Genomic DNA, 19626 nt, shown 5'->3' on the forward strand with positions numbered 1-19626 from the left:
GTTTGGAGGGAGATGGACTAAACATGGGCAGGTGGGACTAGTGTAGCTGGGACATGATGGCCGGTGTGGGCATGTTGGGCCTGTTTCCACGCTGTATCACTCTATCTTCAGAAAAGCCACCTATTCCTTTTCTCCAGAGATGCTGTCTCACTCGCTAAATTACTCCAGCTTTTTGTATCTATCTTTAGTTTAAACCAGCATTTTCAGTTGCCTCCTACACATTGGCTTTTGTGTTGCGTTGGTTAGTACACCACAAATATTGTGTGTAGTTTAGTTTAGAGATACAGCATGGAAATTGGCCCTTCGGACCAGCGAGTCCACGCCGACCATCGATCATCCATTCACACTAGTTCTATGTGGTCCCATTTTCATGTCCACTCTCTACACACTATGGGGCAATTTACAGAGGGCACTTAACCTACACACACACACGTCTTTGGGATGTGGGAAGAAACTGGAGCTCCCGGGGAAAACCCATGCAGCCACAGGGAGAACGTGCAAACTCCACACAGTCGGCACCCTAGGGTAGGATCAAACCCGGGTCTCTGGCGCTGTGAAGCAGTAGTTCTACCAACTGGTTCAATGGTTCAATGTTACTTTATTGTCACATGTACCTAGGTACAGAAAAATGCTTTTGCATACAGTTTGGTAAACATTTTATTATGCATTGATGCAATCATAGAAACATAGAAACATAGAAAATAGGTGCAGGAGTAGGCCATTCGGCCCTTCGAGCCTGCACCGCCATTCAATATGATCATGGCTGATCGTCCAACATAGTATCCCGTACCTGCCTTCTCTCCATACCCCTGATCCCTTTAGCCACAAGGGCCACATCTAACTCCCTGTTAAATATAGCCAATGAACTGGCCTCAACTACCTTCTGTGGCAGAGAATTACACAGATTCACCACTCTGTGTAAAAAATGATTTTCACCTCGGTCCTAAAAGACTTCCCTCTTATCCTTAAACTGTGACCACTTGTTCTGGACTTCCCCAACATCGGTGAAAATCTTCCTGCATCTAGCCTGTCCAACCCCTTAAGAATTTTGTAAGTTTCTATAAGGTCCCCCCTCAATCTTCTAAATTATAGCGAGTACAAGCCAAGTCTATCCAGTCTTTCTTCATATGAAAGTCCTGCCATCCCAGGAATCAGTGTGGTGAACCTTCTCTATACTCCCTCTATGGCATCATACTCATGTACAAGAGCATAATAACAGTACATTACACTGAAGCAGTACACGAGAATTGCCATGTGTCCAGAGCAAACTTGTACCCATAATATTCAACATATCACGTATATAGTGGCTAAAGATTTACACAAATTGCTGGAGTAATTCAGCGGGACAAGCAGTATCTCCGGAGAGAAGGTGTGGGTGATGTTTCAGATCTAGACCCTTCTTCAGACCGGAAACGTCGCCCATTCCTTCTCTCCAGAGATGCAGCCTGTCCTGCAGCATTATTGCAGCATTTTGAGTCTATCCGGTTGGTGTAAACAGCATCTCCCTGCACAAATATTGTGACCATTGAACTGTAAAATAAATGTGGTATTCTTGAGTTTGTTAAGCTCATAAGTTCATGTTCACAAGTGATGGGAGCAGAATTAGGTCATTCAGCCCATCAAGTCTACTCCACCATTCATTCACGGCTGATCTATCTTCCCCTCTCAACCCCATTCTCCTGCCTTCCTCCCCATAACCATTGACACGTACTAATCAAGAACCTATCTATCTGTGTCTTAAATAAATATCCATTGACTTGGCCTCCACACCCTTGTGTGGCAATGATTTCCACAGATTCACCACCCTCTGACTAAATACATTTTTCCTCATCTCCTTCCTAAAGGAAATTCCTTTAATTCTGAGACTATGACCTGTGGTCCTAGACTCTCCCACTAGTGGAAACATCCTCTCCACATCTAGTCTATCCAGGCTGCATTCCGATTTCATGTTAACCATGATGTCATGGTTCATCAAAGTAACCTTTAAGACAGAAAATTGAACATTAGATTGTTCCGAACTTCGTCCTTAGTTATTCGTGTTATATTCAGACTAGCTGTAACATTGTTCAAAACATAAAACATAGCATCATAGAAAAATGCTCATACAGGTTTTTTCAATTAAACTCACTATCTTACATTTCTTCCATTCCCCAGTATTTTTAAAAACTATTTATGTAATTATTCTTTGAGATGTTACAGTGGAATTTTATTTTGCAAATTCTTTAAGGACTGGATTCCAAATAGTGACAACTTACAGCATTAAAAAAAAAAAATTCAAGCCATCACTGGTTCTTTTGCCAATCACTTTAAAACAGCTACTCACTGGACTGTCCCAAGAAAGTTTATTTCCAATTTTCCGGCAACTGGTGGTCCTGCACCTCCTTTAATCCAGACGATATTACGAGAGTGCACTGGAAGTCCCCCTCGAAAATGTGGCTCCTAGGCCGGGTGAGATGGCCAATCTCAACCTCATCGGGACTATCGCGGCCGATCAGCGGGTCAGATTTGCTTCTCTGCGGCCGGGGCTCTGGGGGCCAGAGCCGGCAGATCGGATCCCACAGTAACATAGATAGAGCAAAGGGGAAGATTCAGGAAGTATAGCTCTCAGCATTGTAGCATGTCATGGTGTATCAATTCCATAGACAAAGTCTAAAGTCCTCAATGTGGTTGAGGTAGAAGACTAAATTAAATTACGCTACCAAAATTAAAGAGCAGATTTAAGGCTAATTGGCCAACTGTATTGTAAGCTTGTTTGATTATGTGATCCATATTAATTAAATGTGGAATATTAAGTTTTTCTGTTGCAGAATTAATAACTTACTGTTGCAATATTTAACTCTGAAATTATAAATTATAAATATTCAGCTGACGTAAACTAAATATATTTATAGTTTGCTATACGAGCTTCTTAATAGTATGTTTTACAAAGGAAGTAGGAAGCATTTGGAACTGCATTAATCGATGTGTAAGAAGGAAATTCAGATGCTGGTTTACACCGAAGATGGACATAAAATGCTGGAGTAACTCAGTGGGACATCTCTGGAGAAAAGGAATAGGTGACGTTTCGGGTCGAGACCCTTCATCAGACCGATCTATAGTCTACAGTAGGAAATTATTCAGCATTAATAAAAAACTATAGATCTAAAAATAAGTCGAGTTTGTAAATATACTTGTTTCCAAAAGCAAAGTACTATTTACAGCTTTTGACAGAGAAGCTAGCGGCAAGATTAACTACTATATCAGGTGAAACTTTTGTAAGGACGGCACGGTGGTGCAGCGATAGAGTTGCTGCCTTACAGTGAATGCAGCGCTGGAGACCCGGGTTTGATCACGACTACGGGTGCTGTCTGTACGGAGTTTGTATGTTCACCTGCGTGGGTTTTTTCCGAGATCTTTGGCTTCCTCCCACACTCCAAAGACATACAGTTTTGTAGGTTATTTGTCCCTAGTTGTGTAGGATAGTGTGGGGATTGCTGGTCGGCGCAGACTCAGTGGGCCGAAGGACCTGTTTCCGCGCTGTATCTCTCAACTAAAAAAAAAAACGATAATAAGAGGCAAGGTTAAATTTCTCGTCATTGTTTATAGTTATTTTTCCAACGACTGGTTAATTTTATTCTAAATGCATAACAATTTGTATCTTGTCCCATGAGTGTAACCAATGGTTCAGCTGCTATAGGGTCCACTTTTGGACTGGGACGGGTTGCATTTGATCGAGCACTCTGCTGGGTAAAATGTGGGAAATGATTTGATGGACGATTTTAGGGCAGTTAGCCATGTTAATTGCACAAAATGACCGTGATAAAGTCTGCACATGTTTTTTAAATTGCTCATTATGGTAGATTGCTGCTTTATGAAATGAGGTTCATTGGTTTGGACTTGCCAAAACAAGTTCAAAATGGGCCAGAATTTCTTCTACAATTCCCTCTTTAAAAAAGGTATTGCCATCTGGTTGGCAGCTTCCTGAAAGGGCTGTTGTCCTGGGCCACACAGGAACAAACCATGTTTATAAAACTAGTACAGTGACCATATGAACATTAGTAAAGGTTACCCTGCTATGCAATTTTGTTGTCCAATTTTATACACTGATCTGTTTATTTCTCAAAGCTCCCTAAGAAAACCCAAGCAGGTCATGGGGAGAATGTACAAACTCCATGCAGCCAACACCCACATTCTGGATTGGGCCCTTGTAGCGCCAGAGACCCGGTTTCGACCCCGACTACAGCTGCTGTCTGTACGGTGTTTGTGCGTTTTTTCTGTGACCTGCATGGTTTTTCTCCGGGTGCTCCGGTTTCCTCCCGCACTCCAAAGACGATCAGGGTTGTATGCTAATTGGCATAATTGGAAAAATTGTCTCGCGTGTGTAGGATAGTGTTAGTGTGCGGGGATCGCTAGTCGGTGCAGACTCGGTGGGCCGAAGGGCCTGTTTCCGCGCCGTATCTCTAAACTAAACTAAACTTATCTTATTGCAATAATGTTCTGATCTTGGAAGGGACTATAATCTTAATATAGAGACAGCACTCAAATGTAGCAAAATGGATTTTTATTAAATTACCAAATTAAAGCATTTTAATTACATTGAAACCCAAATTGATTGATAATTGCAGCTTCAATTTAAGTCAATCTCTGACAAGCTGCGAAGTCCGTCAAACACTTACATAATCTTAACTTTCCAAATAATTTTTCATTGAGAAACAAACAACTAATTTCAAACTGCAAATAATGATTAAAAATAACAGGCAGAAAGCACATGGGAATTGCTCTGAAATACAGCACTATTTTGTGTTTATGGCTATCGTTTAATGTGCCATTTGATTTCAATTTCACTGTCTATGATTAGGTCATTAAGTAAAGCAACTATGAATATTAGAAATTAATTTTCCTTTTAATTAAAGATGTTTTGGTTGTAACAGATCCGAGTTCATTCACTCTATTCTATCTAAAAGGACATATATTTACAGTATCGAGACATGCTAGTCGTAATAATGCTCTTGGGAATATATTCAAGGTGGTCTGACTGGACTGCTCCTGAACCTATACCTCCAGTTACATTATCATTGTCCCAGCCTCGGAAGAGATGGTACATGGATAGGACATGTTTAGAGGGATGTGGACCAGGTGGGACAAGTGCAGATGGGACATATTGGTCGGTGTGGGCAAGTTGGGCCGAAGGGCTGGTTTCCACACTGTATTATTTTGTGTCTGAGAGAGAATAAAGTGATGTTGGGATGGATTAGATGGCAGAGCACATACTGTATAAAGTTGCATGGAATTAGAGGTTGTATGTAATACAGGCACACCAGGTGAAAAAAATGTTTTGCAGGGACTTTTATGGTTGTAGTGTCCCTTCATCTTCTGAGAATAAGCAAGATTTTGTAGAATGAATTTGTAGAATGGAGTCTGAGCCTCACACAACATATAAGCAGATTTTATATATTACTAGACTAAGTGGGACCCGTTGGTCCCACTAACCTCTCCCTCCCCCATCATGCAGAGACTGAGCCACACCCACACTTCCGGGTTTTATAATCCCTTCCCCCTCCCACCGGAAAAGGTGTGGCCTTCATGGTGTGATTGACAGGAGAGAGATTCTCAACATTTTTTAAATACTAAGAACACTTTTATTTTTAATTGATGGGAAGAATCATCTGCACCTGTTGAGTGGAGGGGGACTGAGTAAGATGGCCAAAAATCACAGCCGTAAGTGGTAGCATTTTATCTAAAATCCAATATACAGTGCAAACAAGAAGTTGTCAAGTTTAGACCACCAACCATTTGCAGTGCTTTTATGTCGACCCAAACCCCCACAACCATTTGCAGTGCTTTTACTTCAACCTAAATCCCCACCAACCATTTGCAGAGCTTTTACTTCAACCCACCCCCCCCCTCCCCAACCATTTGCAGTGCTTTTACTTTAACCCAAACTCCGTTTTCATTTTTAAACCACAATAAAGGCACTCAAGGTCAGTGAAACCACACTCACAGTTTAGTAGACATGTGTTCCGGGTTATTGACAGCTCAGACTGAGGGACGTGACCCTCTCACTTCCCCATCTTGCAGAGACTGACTGAGACACAACACTTCTGGGTTTTATAGTCCCTCCCCCCTCCCACCAGCAGGGGCAGCAGAGGGAATCTCAACATTTTTAAACATTAACAACTCTTTTATTTTCATCGATGAGAAAAATCCTCTTGTCCTGTGCAGCGGAGGGGGACTCCGAGTAAGATGGCCAAAAATCACAGCCGTAAGTGGCAGCGTTTTTTCTAAAATCATGAAACAGAAAAACAGGAAGTGGTCAAGATCAGACTTACAGTAATATAGATTTGCACACATGCTGGAAAATGCAACCAGCTCTCGACCTTACTGGAAGTATTGTTATGAATGTTAGAAGAGGATGCTAAACAACAAGGACATTTTTGTTCTGGCCTTCTCTATCTTTCAGTCTGAAGAATGATTCTGGCCAGACCTTAACCTTAAGATAGGTGTAAAATGGTGGAATAATTCAGCAGGTCAGGCAGCATCTCTGGAGAAAAGGAATAGATGACGTTTTGGGTCGAGACCCTTGTTCAGACTGGCCTCAAGCCTTAAAATGTCTCTTACCAACCCTCTGCTCTTTCAAAAGCTACATACAAGATTAAGAAGTGGCAGTCAAAATGTGAAGTCAAAATATAGACAGGAATGTATTGAATTGAATACTTGATCGTCACAGTGAAATTCTTAGCTTGCGTACCCAAAGTATGCAAATAGTCGCCCGTAAATTACGCTTACAAAAAAAGTTGCCCATAAAGGACTCTTACAAAACCAGCGATCCCCGCACATTAACACGATCTTACACACTCCAGGGACAATTTACATTTATACCAAGCCAATCAATACACAAACCTGATTGTGGGAGGAAACGGAAGATCTCTGAGAAAATCCACATGGTCACGGGGAGAACGTACAAACTCTATACAGACAGCACCCTAGTTAGGATCAAACCTGGGCCTCTGGCGCTGTAAGGCAGCCACTCTACCACTGCGCCACCGTGCCGCACTGCAGAGTGGTCTGAGTCAGCACAAGGAGACACATTATTTTCAATGTCAAGTCAGTGCAGAGAAGCAATTAAAAAGCAAATAGAAAGCTGGGATATCCAACTAAAGGAGCGCAGCGCAAATCTACAGAGTAAAGGCGGAAGTGTAAAACATATTGGTTCACAGCCATTTTAGTATAGTTATAAAATCTTCATAGATGCTGCCTCACCCGCTGAGTTTCTCCAGCATTTTTTGTCTACCTGACAGTGGTTCTTAACCTGGGGGTCATGACTCCCCTATGGGGGTCGTTTGGGGCTTTGCCGGAGGTCATGGCCACAAATAACATATCAATTTGTTGAGGCCATGTTTAGGAACTAACAAAGGTACATACCACATACAGTATTTTGTTTGCGTATGCGCGTACTGGTGCCAAAAAGGTTAAAGGCCACTAGTCTACCATAAAAAAAAACACTCAGTCATTTTGAGATCAGCCAATCTAAAAGTTAAACTGTATACCCCACACAAAATCAAACTATTGACTATTACCAATGTGTGGCTGATTACAGATAAATCACTTAAAGACAATTATTGGTAAAAGGCTAAGGGTGCTTTTTTTTTTAATATCAGCGCATGCCTCCAGCTTTCAACATGGTTAGTTCCAGAAATATAGACACAACAAGCTGGAGTAACTAGGCGGGTCAGACAGCATCTCTGGAGAAAAGGAATAGGAAACATTTTGGGTCGAGACCCTTCTTCAGACATTCTTGTGGTCATTATATAGGATAAAATAAATACCCATTGAGGAAAACACAGGTTAATTAAGGGGAGTCAGCATGGATTTCTAAAAGGCAAGTTATGCCTGACAAATTTAATGGAGTTCTTTGATGAAATAATGGATTATTGGGAGCAAGGGAATGGAATGGTCTTATGTACAGATCTGCAAAATCGTTTTGAATAGGTACTACATGTCAGGGTCATAAATAAGGCGTACAGTATTATTAGGCAGTATAAATATAAAGATGAAAATGTAATCAAATATGTAGATGATATGAGTTTGAGTTTGTTTTGAGCAACAGAAGTGATTTAGATAAGTTATACTGAAGGAAGACAGAGCTGAGATTCTGGGATATTCCCACCTTCTCCCCACACATCTTCATCTTTGTTTTCCATCCAGAAATCTATCTCCTTGATAATTATGGAGGAAGGAACTGCAGACAGACACAAAAAGCTGGAGTAACTCAGCGGGTGAGGTCGCATCTCTGGAGAGAAGGAATGGGTCACGTTTCTGTTCGACTGATGGTCCCCCAAGGGAACTGCAGATGCTGGTTTAAACCAAAGCTAGATGCAAAATGCTGGAGTAACTCAGTGGGTCTGCAGAAAAGAAAAAGGTGACATTTCTGAAGTAGGGTCTCGACCCAAAACGTCACCTATTCCTTTTCTCCAGAGATGCTGTCTGTCCCGCTGAGTTACTCGTGTTTTGTGCCTATCCTTGATAATTATACTCCATTGAGTTCTGTGGTAGAATATTCTACATGTTCACCACACTCTGCGTGGAGGAATTTCCGTTCACACTGGTCCTAAATAGCTTACCTCTTATCCTGACACCGTGGACCACCCCCCCCCCCACCCACCCCCCACCCCAGTTCTAAACTAGAAAGTGACATTAAAACAGATAATAATAGCTCATGAATCTGTTTAAAGATCTTCGATGGGAAATATTAATTTGCTTCACTTTCCACCATTACTGCCGAATGTCTCTGACATTGTCTGATTTTATTTCAGCCCATTATGATAGACAAATTAATCTCATTAATAGTAATTGTAAAGGAACATTCAATACGTTTATTATAGATGCATGGAGCTATTGGAAGAAATTAACTGTTGTTGGGTGTGGGGAATGTATTTGAAGAAATGATGCAAACTGCTTGCAAACAAGAGACGCGAGGATTTAATTTGGTGATGAGAGGAGAATGTGATCATAAAAACGTATGATGAGTAAATTATTATACTCTCAGGAAAGCCCCATAAAACCATAATGGGAATAAGTGCAAAAACAGAGAACCTCATTTATTCAGTAATTTATTTTGGCAGCAGAAGAAGACCCATTAGCAGAAAGATGTAGGTTGACATTGTCTTGGGAGTGGCCATGACTGTGTATATTAGAGCTAAGTAAGGTATTAAGTGAATATTGAGGTAAGTTGCCAGGCATTAAGTTCCCCCTAAGATAAAGCAAAATGTCAGGAAACAATAGATCTGGGATGAAATTGAACAGAAAGAATATTGTACGCTAATGTATCAGACAAGGGAACAAATGAATTGTGCAAGCAATCAAAATGAGCATCGAGTCTGAAATGCACTGCAAGTGAGTATCATAGTGATACAGCATGGAAACAGGCCCTCCGACCCAACTTGCCCACACCGGCCAACATGTCCCAGCTACACTAGTCCCACCTGCCCGTCTTAGCCCTCCAAACCTGTCCTAACTGTTTCTTAAACATTGGGATAGTCCCTGCCTCAACTACCTCCACTGGCAGCTTGTTCCTTACACCCACCACCCTCTGTGTGGAAAAAGTTAGCCCTCGGAATCGTATTAAATCTTTTCCCCTTCACCTTAAACCCATGTCCTCTGGTCCTCGATTCACCCACTCTGGGCAAGAGACTCTGTGCATTTACCCAACCAATTCCTCTCATGATTCTGTGGACCTCTATAAGATCACTCCTCGTCTCAATTGAGTGCTTCAATTGGACACATGCAGTGGGATGATAACGCTTCGGTTGCAGTTGAGGCAATTGAAAATGTGCCATTTTGTTCTCCCGTTTCCGAGGTTAGGCTTGGCGTGCCAGAGGTGTGGGCGGGGAGGCGATGAGGAGCCCAGATGACAATTGGTTGCTGGGTGAAGAGTTGAGGGAGAGCATCAGGACTGAGATTCTTGCACTCAGTAGAATCGGAGACTCATTGCAGATGAACAAACAGATGCCTGACCCATCTTTAGTCTCATTATCATGTTTCATTTCATTCCCAGGAAGAAGCAAAGTGACATCACGTTATGGTGAAGCAAGCAACAAACCTGGAGAATTCTCCCGAGTTCTTTTTCGCAGTTCTGTCCCATACACCCGGAACACTAAACCCGAGACATTAGGATGTCAATGGCCCAATTAACTACAGTTCCAGTAATCCTATGGTTCTTGTTACATCTGCCACCTGCTACTCTTACCCCTGGATGTGTAGTTGAGCAACACATGTTAAATGTTAATAACACTTAAGGAAATAACAATTATCATAGATAGTCATGGCAGAGCCAATGGCTCAAATTCAGGTGAGCAGTTACTCCAATTTACATTCATCTTTGGTCCTTCATTCCGAGCACAGCACCTGAAAACACCAGGGAGGTCTCCACTGTGTCCAGAAACATGGCTGATGGGCAGGACTACAAGTCAGACGGAAGCACAGGGGACCACCACCCCCTGTAACTGCAGATGCTGGTTTAAACCGAAGAAGGACACGAAATACTAGAGTAACTCAGCGGGACCTGCATCATCTCAGGAGAGAAGGAATGGGTGACGTTTCGGGTGCAGGACCCTTCTTCAGACTGGGAGTCAGGGGAAAGGGAAACAAGTGATATAGACAGCGATGCACAGCACCTCATATTTCGCTTGGGCAGTTTACAATCCAGTGGTATGAATTTTGATTTCTCTAACTTCAAGTAAGCCCTGCGTTCCCTCTCTATCCATCCCTCTCCCTCCCAAGTCGCACCAGGTTCTTGTTCTCACCTAAAAAACAGCTGGCAATGGCCTGTTTAAGGATGGATCGCCTTTTTAGGTCAACCTGAGCCACATACCATATGTCAGCAAATAGACTCGCCAGTCTCGACACACCAGTGCTTACAATGGACTCGCCAATATTTGCTTTAACATGTATAATTTGTAGTATGCACCCAGCAGAAAGCTCCAGGGATGCACGGCAGCAGCTGAACAGGCACGGAGCGGGCGGGCTGCCGCCAACAAAGACTGTCAAGCTGCTGAGAACTAAGACAGAGTCATGGCGCCAGACGCAAGAGGGCTCTGACCCAGCCGACTCCCTGCCCCTTTACTGGGGTTACGTCTGCGCCCGGGCGATACTAGAGAGGAACGACGCGCTGACAACGGGCGCTCTGGCGGCATTTCCATGACCGCTGGGCACCACAGGGGTGGAATGTATCCATTGATATAGTTATTTAAAAATTTAGTGATTAGATCATTTGGTGATTTTGTATTATGGCGGTGGATTTTTTTAAAATAATAATTGAATACAATTTTTAAAATTAAATAAAAGAACAAAGTCAGGCTGGGCGGCTGCCGGTAACAAAGGCCCATTTCGCTGCTGCAAAGAAGGAGCCGGAGGGCCACTGCCTGCAGCGGGGAAGCTCAGCCCTGAAGACCAGACGGAGAGTGGAGGAGGAGAGAACGGCTGGCGACGATGGGTGAGAGGAGTAGGTTGGTAGGACAGGGACCGGGGGTATTGCCTCCAGCACCTGCAAGATCGGCTGCAGGATGAGCCCCCGGGACACAGAGGCGGTCTAGAGGGACGTTGGTTGGTGGTCGAGGGCGACAGAGAAGGCTCTGCAACAGCCAGGGGTGATCCGAGACCACTCCAGTACTTACGTCATAAGGTCATAAGTGATAGGAGTAGAATTAGGCTATTCGGCCCATCGAGTCTACTCCGCCATTCAATCATTACTGATCTCTGCCTCCTAATCCCATTTTCCTGCCATCTCCCTCCTTCTTCTTATCGAGTTCACACACAAGATTAGAAGTTGTTCATAGAAACATAGAAACATAGAAATTAGGTGCAGGAGTAGGCCATTCGGCCCTTCGAGCCTGCACCGCCATTCAATATGATCATGGCTGATCATCCAACTCAGTATCCCGTACCTGCCTTCTCTCCATACCCTCTGATCCCCTTAGCCACAAGGGCCACATCTAACTTCCTCTTAAATATAGCCAATGAACTGGCCTCGACTACCCTCTGCGGCAGAGAGTTCCAGAGATTCACCACTCTCTGTGTGAAAAAAGTTCTTCTCATCTTGCCAGAACTGAACACACGTCTCGGCATCTGCATACAATGGTGTCTGTCTTGAACTTCTTGTGGTTCTTGTGCATGGTGGTGGTGGAAAGATTGGTGAAAACAGGGAACGTGAATGCTCTTTCCTTGACCCCGCCATCTCCCCATAGCCCTTGACACCCGTTCTAATCAAGAATTTGTCAATCTCTGCCTCAAAAATATCCACTGACTTGGCCTCCACATCCCTCTGTGACAATGAGTTCCACAGATTAACTACCCTCCAACTAAAGGAGTTCCTCCTCACCTCCTTTCTAAAAGAGAGCCCTTTAATTCTGAGGCTATGATCCTAGACTCTGGTCCTAGACTCTCCCACCAGTGGAAACATCCTATCCACATCCACTCTAACTGTCTTTGCCTTTGCCTTTGCCAACATGACAATAAAGAACCATTGAAGAAGGATCTCGACCCGAAACATCACCTGTTCCCTTTCTCCAGAGATGCTGCCTGTCCTGCTGTGTTACTCCAGCATTTTGTGTCTATCTTCACTGAACAATGCAAATCCTTTGCCGGCAACATTAAAACTGATCGCTGTTAAAATACTGGACAGAGAAATACCTTCTGAATATGTTCATTTTTAGCCTGTTAATATTCGCAGCAGTAATAACTAACCATTAAATATATAAAAAGCCATGATAAATGCGCAGCCCCGTGTTCCTATTTTACATTTGAGATAAAATTAGACCGCAGAACGACAAAACCCATTTAAAGCTGCCCTGTTGCCTTATATACTGCAGAATCCATATTGCTCAAACACATTAGGTAAGGAGTGAAGTGACAGGCAGAATTACAATATTTAGACCTCTCCGTTCCCTTTATTCCCTTGCACACACACATAATTGTTACTACTTTACTAAATGCGTACTCTGGAGACTTGTTGTTTTCAAATTCACCATTTACAATACTCAATGGTGACGTTACACTTCTACGCTTTGGGAAGTTCTACACAGATCCCCTCAGGTTTGTGTCACCTTTTGTTCTCACATCTATTATCTATAAAGGCATGTTAAACCTGTAAAAGGATGCCTAACAAAATACAGAGGCATTACATGTTGCTGCGGTGGCTGATAGGACAACTGGGCTCGGGTATATTCATTGTGCCAACATCTAGGCAAAGAGGGGCCGTTAGGAAAGCTCAAGAGTTCAAAGCGCAATCATTCTGTCAGCTATTTTATTTCTGACTCGGTATGAAATAACCCCCTGTAGTTTAGTTGCAGAGATAATATTTTAAACTTAATCTTTCATAAGTTTCTTCAGTTGTTGGAGCAGAATTAGGCCATTCGGCCCATCAAGTCTATTCCACCATTCAATCTATCTTTCCCTGTCAACCCCATTCTCCCTTCACCCAATATCATATAATAACAACCATATACCAATTACAGCACGGAAACAGGCCCTACAAGTCCATGCCGAACAACTTTTTTCCCTTAGTCCCACCTGCCTGCACTCATACCATAACCCTCCATTCTCTTCTCATCCATATGCCTATCCAATTTATTTTTAAATGATACCAACGAACCTGCCGCCACCACTTCCACTGGAAGCTCATTCCACACCACTACCACTCTCTGAGTAAAGAAGTTCCCCCTCATGTTATCCCTAAACTTCTGTCCCTTAATTCAATATTCCCTAGACACCCTTACCAATCAAGAACCTATCAACTAACACCTTAAAAATATTCATTGACTTGGCCTCCACAGCCTTCAATGGCAATGGATTCCACAGATTCACCACCCTCTGACTATCAAAATTCCTCCTCATCTCCTTTCTAAATTCACTTTAATCCTCACATATAATCTTTGAATAAAATGTTTGCAGTGTTAGGCAATTGTCTTTGAAAGTAAGTAATATATTGTAATTTATTCATTGCAATATAATATTATTAAATATTTTGTGATACGTTCCAATAATAAACATTCTTGTCTCGACTCACATTAACTATATCCCTCATACTCTGTATCACTTGTGCTTGGGGATTCAACTGACTTCAGCACCATACTTCACCAATTTGATAACTAAATCTGCCTGCCTGCATTTTCAGTTTAGACTTTACTTTAGACTTTAGAGGTACAGCCCGAAACAGGACCTTTGGCCCACCGAGTCCACACCGACCAGTGATCACCCCATACACTAGCATTATCCTACACACTAGGGACAATTTACAATTTTACCGAAGCCAATTAACCTACAAACCTGCACGTCTTTGGAATGTGAGAGGAAACCGGAGCACCCGCAGAAAGCCGGAGCAGGTCACAGGGAGAACGTACAAACTCCGTACAGTCAGCATCCGTAGTCAGGATCAAAGCCGGGTCTCTGGCGATGTGAGGCAGCAACTCTACCGCTGTGTTGCTGTGCTGCCCGACCATTTAAAAAATAATTACGATTGGACATTGTAATTGAGTCATTACAGTTCAGAAGGAGATTATTCAGGCCATTGAGTTCAGGCCAGTTTTGTAGTGTAATCCAGTTAATTTCATTCATCCAATTTATCTCCGTAGCCTTGCAAGTAGATTTCCATCGAATGCCCACCCAATTGCCCACCAGCTTTCACCACCTGTGTGCTCCAGGTACCACATCAGGAGAGCCAAGAGTGCTTTGTTGTCATATGTACTGAAACGGAACAATGAAATTCTTACTTGCAGCAGCACAACAGGATTGTAAACACAATACTCAATAGATAATATAATGCACAAACATTAAAATAAATTTCAATACATTTTTTAAATATTGCGCAAAAAACCCCAAAACAAAGCCCAAAGTCCCCGGTGCAATCAAGACAGTTTGTAGTTGGACCCATAGCAGAAGTGTCCATGTCACGGGGCTGGAAACTGGAAGTATCCTGAGCTAATTCTGCTACCACCATCATCTATTGCAACAAGTGATGGCTCCCACCGATTGTCGCTGGAAGAATGCGTCCTTTTCAGGACGGACGATGACAGGGATGTCAACATTTGAAACATGGAAGATGGACAGGAAAGAAGAAGATGTTTGTAGTTGGAGTTTGTAGTGTTCGATAACATTATGGTTGTAGGGAAGAAGCTGTTCCTGAACCTGAATGGTACAGTTTTCAGGCTCCTGTACTTCCTTCCAGAACCAGGGGCCACAGTCTTAGAATAAAGGGGAGGTCATTTAAGACTGAGGTGAGAAAAAAAACTTTTTCATCCGGAGAGTTGTGAATTTATGGAATTCCCCGTCACAGAGGGCAATGGAGGCCAAGTCACTGGATGGATTTAAGAGAGAGTTAGATAGAGCTCTAGGGGCTAGTGGAGTCAAGGGATATGGGGAGAAGGCAGGCACGAGTTATTGATAGGGCCATGATCACAATGAATGGCAGTGCTGGCTCGAAGGGGCGAATGGCCTCCTCCTGCACCTATTTTCTATGCTTCTATGTTTCCTGATGGCAGGAGTGAAAAGAGAGCGTGGCCAGGGTGGTGTGTGTGCTTGAGGATGCTTGCAGCCTTATTAAGGCAGCACCTCCTGTAGATCTCTTTGATGGTGGGGAGGTCACACAAACAACATTCCTCCTTCTGTGAAAAATCCTGTCAGGGACGTAAATCTTTATCCTTGTATCATCAACGTTTCTTTGTCTATTTTATATAAACTTGCTATGATCCAGTACACCTCTATCAACTCACCCCCAAAGCCTTTCCTCCAGGGAGACCAATCTAAGCCACTCTAGCCGAACCTTTTAACTAAAACCTTTCATCTCTGAAACTATTCTGATAAATCTGCAAGCTTTCAAGCACATCCTAAAAGACAGTGCCCAAAACTGGATGCAATATTTGGGTTGTGGCATTACCAGAGCTTAATTTCCCTATGTTTGTATTTGGTATTTCTGTTTCTGAAGCCTGGATCAAAGGTGCTTTACTAATTGCTCTTCCATTATAATATTGCCACTTTCATGGATCTGTTCACATGAACTTGCCCAGACCTCTCTGTTCCTGTACACACTTGTCATGTGGTGATATAGTACCTAGGCTGCTATAGTATAGGATGCTCAATAGTTCGGGCTGCTGCCTCTCAGCGCCAGAGTCCCAGGTTCGATCCTGCCTATGGGTGCTGTCTGTGCGGAGTTTGTATGTTCTCCCTGTGACCACGTGGATTTTCTTTGGCTGCTCCAGTTTCCTTCCACTCTCCAGAGACATGCAGGTTTATATGGCAATTGGCCTCTGTAAATTGCCCCGAGCATGTCAGATGCAAAAGTGGGATTACACTGACTAGTGATAGTCGGCGTGGACTGGATGGGCCAAATTGACCTTCCCCGCTGTATCTCTAAACTATAACTATTAGATTGGGGACAAAGAGTCTCCAAATGCCACAACCCCTAGCATAGCTCCATCCAGGATCGAATTGTGGACGCAGCCCAGACCATCACACAAACCAACCTCCTTTCTATTGACACCATTTATACCTCACGCTGCCTCGGCAAGGCCAGCAGCATAATCAAGGACAAGTCACACCCTGGCCAATCCCTCTTCTCCCCCTCTCCCTTCAGGCAAAAGGTAAATGCATTTCGTTGGTATAAAAGGGAATCTGAGGTATAAAAGGGTGAAAGTGCACACCACCAGATTCAGGGACAGTTTCTTCCCAGCTGTTATCAGGCAAGTAAATCATCCGAGCATAACCAGAGAGCAGTCCTGAACTACTATCTACCTCCTTGATGATCCTTGGACTATCCTTGACTGGAGTTTGCTGACTTTACCTTGCACTAAAAGTTATCCCCTTATCATGTATCTGTACACTGTAAATGGATCGATAGTAATCATGTATTATCTTTCTGCTGACTGGTTAGCACGCAACAAAAGCTTTTCACTGTACCTCGGTACACATGACAATAAACAAAATGAAGCACCGTGCAGGTGAAAACCTGGAGCTGGAAGGCAGAGGAAAGTGTGATTCCACTCGTCTCAAGGCATTTAAAGACGCAGATAGGCATCTTTTACACTCGGCAGCTCATCCAAGTTACTGTTCAATGTGACTGCTTTGATTGCCCTCATCACTATCGCAGAGAAATTATATGGGCAGTTTCAGCATTAACCTTTCTCCATACTCTATATGCTGCACTTACAGCTACTGATTTATGCTCCAACCATGCTGACTTTGCAGTCAGCATTTCAAGACCAAAGGAGGAAAAATTAGATATTATGGCAGTAAAGTGAATATATTGCACAGGTAAAAATGGTGTTATCACAAAAGTAACTTTCACTTCACTAAATATCCAGCTATATTAATTAAGACAAGTATTATACGTGTATGAAATACTGCAAGAAAAGTTATAACTGTTTGCGATGACTACCTTGTCTCTCATTCACTCTGACTGTGATTTGAAATGGATGGGAAAGGAGAATGTCCCCATAAAAATTGAATGTGGAAAGATGTGAAGAGCACATTACCAAATCTCACATACATCTTAACTTCACAGACCAAATCCAAATCTCACACACATATAAACTTGACATGCCTTTTACTGGAATGAGTAATCGGTTGTCATTCCCCATGCAGCCATATGCAGGAAAGGGTCACATCTTCACACATGTCCTGCTGGTGTTTCAGTGTGATTCGGAGTCAGCATGTCCACCTCTGTGTGTGCTGCTGTGTTACATAAAGGGACCTGGCGCAGAGGGAGCAGAGGAGGGAAGATACTGCAGCCCTAAGATTTTTGCCTCCACCACAGCGAGGAGGTGCTTGGAGGATACACTGTGGTGGATGTTAATTTGTGTTTAGTGTTGTTTATTATTGTATGATTGTATGCATAGTCCGACTGCAGGCACGAAATTTCATTCAGACCATAAGGTCTGAATAACAATAAAGGAATTCAATTCAATTCAATTCAATTAAATGGAGGACACTTTTATGGGCAACTCACTTGTATTTTGAGCTTACAGGGTGTGAAGGAAGAGGTCCCTCTCTCCTATCACCGGGATGCGAGTTGTGGAGGCAGCCCAGACCATCGCACAAACCAACCTCCCTTCCATCGACTACATTTACACCTCACGCTGCCTCGGCAAGGCCAGCAGCATCATCAAGGACGAGTCGCACCCTGCCCACTCCCTCTTCTCCCCTCTCCCATTGAGCAAAAGGTATAGAAGTGTGAAAACGCACACCTCCGGATTCAGGGACAGTTTCTTCCCAGCTGTTATCAGGCAACTGAACCATCCTACCACAACCAGAGTGCAGTGCTGAACTACTATCTTCCTCTTTGGAGACCCTCGTACTTTCTTTGATTGGACTTTACTGGCTTCACCTTGCATTAAATGTTATTCCCTTATCATCTATCTATACACTGTAAATGGCTCGATTGTAATCATGTTTCCGTTGACCAGAAAGCACGCAACAATAGCTTTTCACTGATCTTCGGTACACATGACGGTAAACCAAAAATGAACTGATACGAGGAAGGAGGAGATGGAGGGGCATTTCCTATGAGTGGGGAGAGAGGATATTTATGTGGCAACAATTTCAGAATGGCTGCACTTCACACATCATGGCATCTTTTTAGTTTATTGTAGTTTAGAGATACAACGCAGAAACAGGCTCTTCAACCCACCATGTTCATGCCAACCAGTGATCCCCGTACACTAACACTATCCCACACACACTTGGGGCAATTTTACAATTTTACCAAGCCAATTAGCCTACATCTTTGGAGTGTGGGAGGAAACTGGGCCATCAGATCACGGGGAGAATGTACAAACTTCGTACAGGTAGCACCCGTAGTCAGGATCGTACCTGGGTCTCTGGCGCTGTAAGGCAGCAACTCTACCGCTGTGCACCCTGCAACCCTTCTCAAAGAGTGGCCTTGCAAATGATGATCAGATCAGTTTGGAGGTACATGTAGACACAGAGAACGACAGATGCAAGTTTGCAAGTGACTTCTGCCTCTGCTGTAATGATAAGAGTGGAATTAGGCCATCAAGTCCACTCCGCCATTCAATCATGGCTGATCTATCTCTCCCTCCTAACCCCATTCTCCTGCCTTCTCCCCATAACCTCAGACTTCAGTGGGTTTCTCTGGGTGCTTCAGTTTTCTCCCACACTCCAAAGACGTACAGGTTTGTAGGTTAATTGGCTTGGTAAAATTGTAAATTGTCCCTAGTACATATAGAATGGGATCACTGGTCACCTAGTGAGCCGAAAGGCCAGTTTCCGTGCTGTATCTCGAAACTAAATGATAATCCAGGTATTTTCTGAATTTAGTGGGCAAAACCTTCATATGAACAATATGCCTCTTTTCCTTGATATTGTTTTTTTGCAGTGGATTAATAAATTCTGGATGTTATTCAGTTTATGATATTGTGTCTGATTTGGATTCAGTGCAGATGTCAGGAGGTGAAGAACTACATCAAAGCAAATCCGACAAAGAAAAATAAACTTCTTGAATTCAAATCCAGTGCCAAATTATGATTCAATATCAATGTTCTTTAGGACATCATGAAGACACAAAAAGCAGTTACTGTAACTAACCTTTGGGCGGGCGAGTGGCTGCCTTGCAGCGCCAGATAACCGGGTTCGATCCCG

Source organism: Leucoraja erinacea, chromosome 16 (genome assembly GCF_028641065.1).
Source record: "Leucoraja erinacea ecotype New England chromosome 16, Leri_hhj_1, whole genome shotgun sequence".
Classification (NCBI taxonomy): Eukaryota; Metazoa; Chordata; class Chondrichthyes; order Rajiformes; family Rajidae; genus Leucoraja; species Leucoraja erinaceus.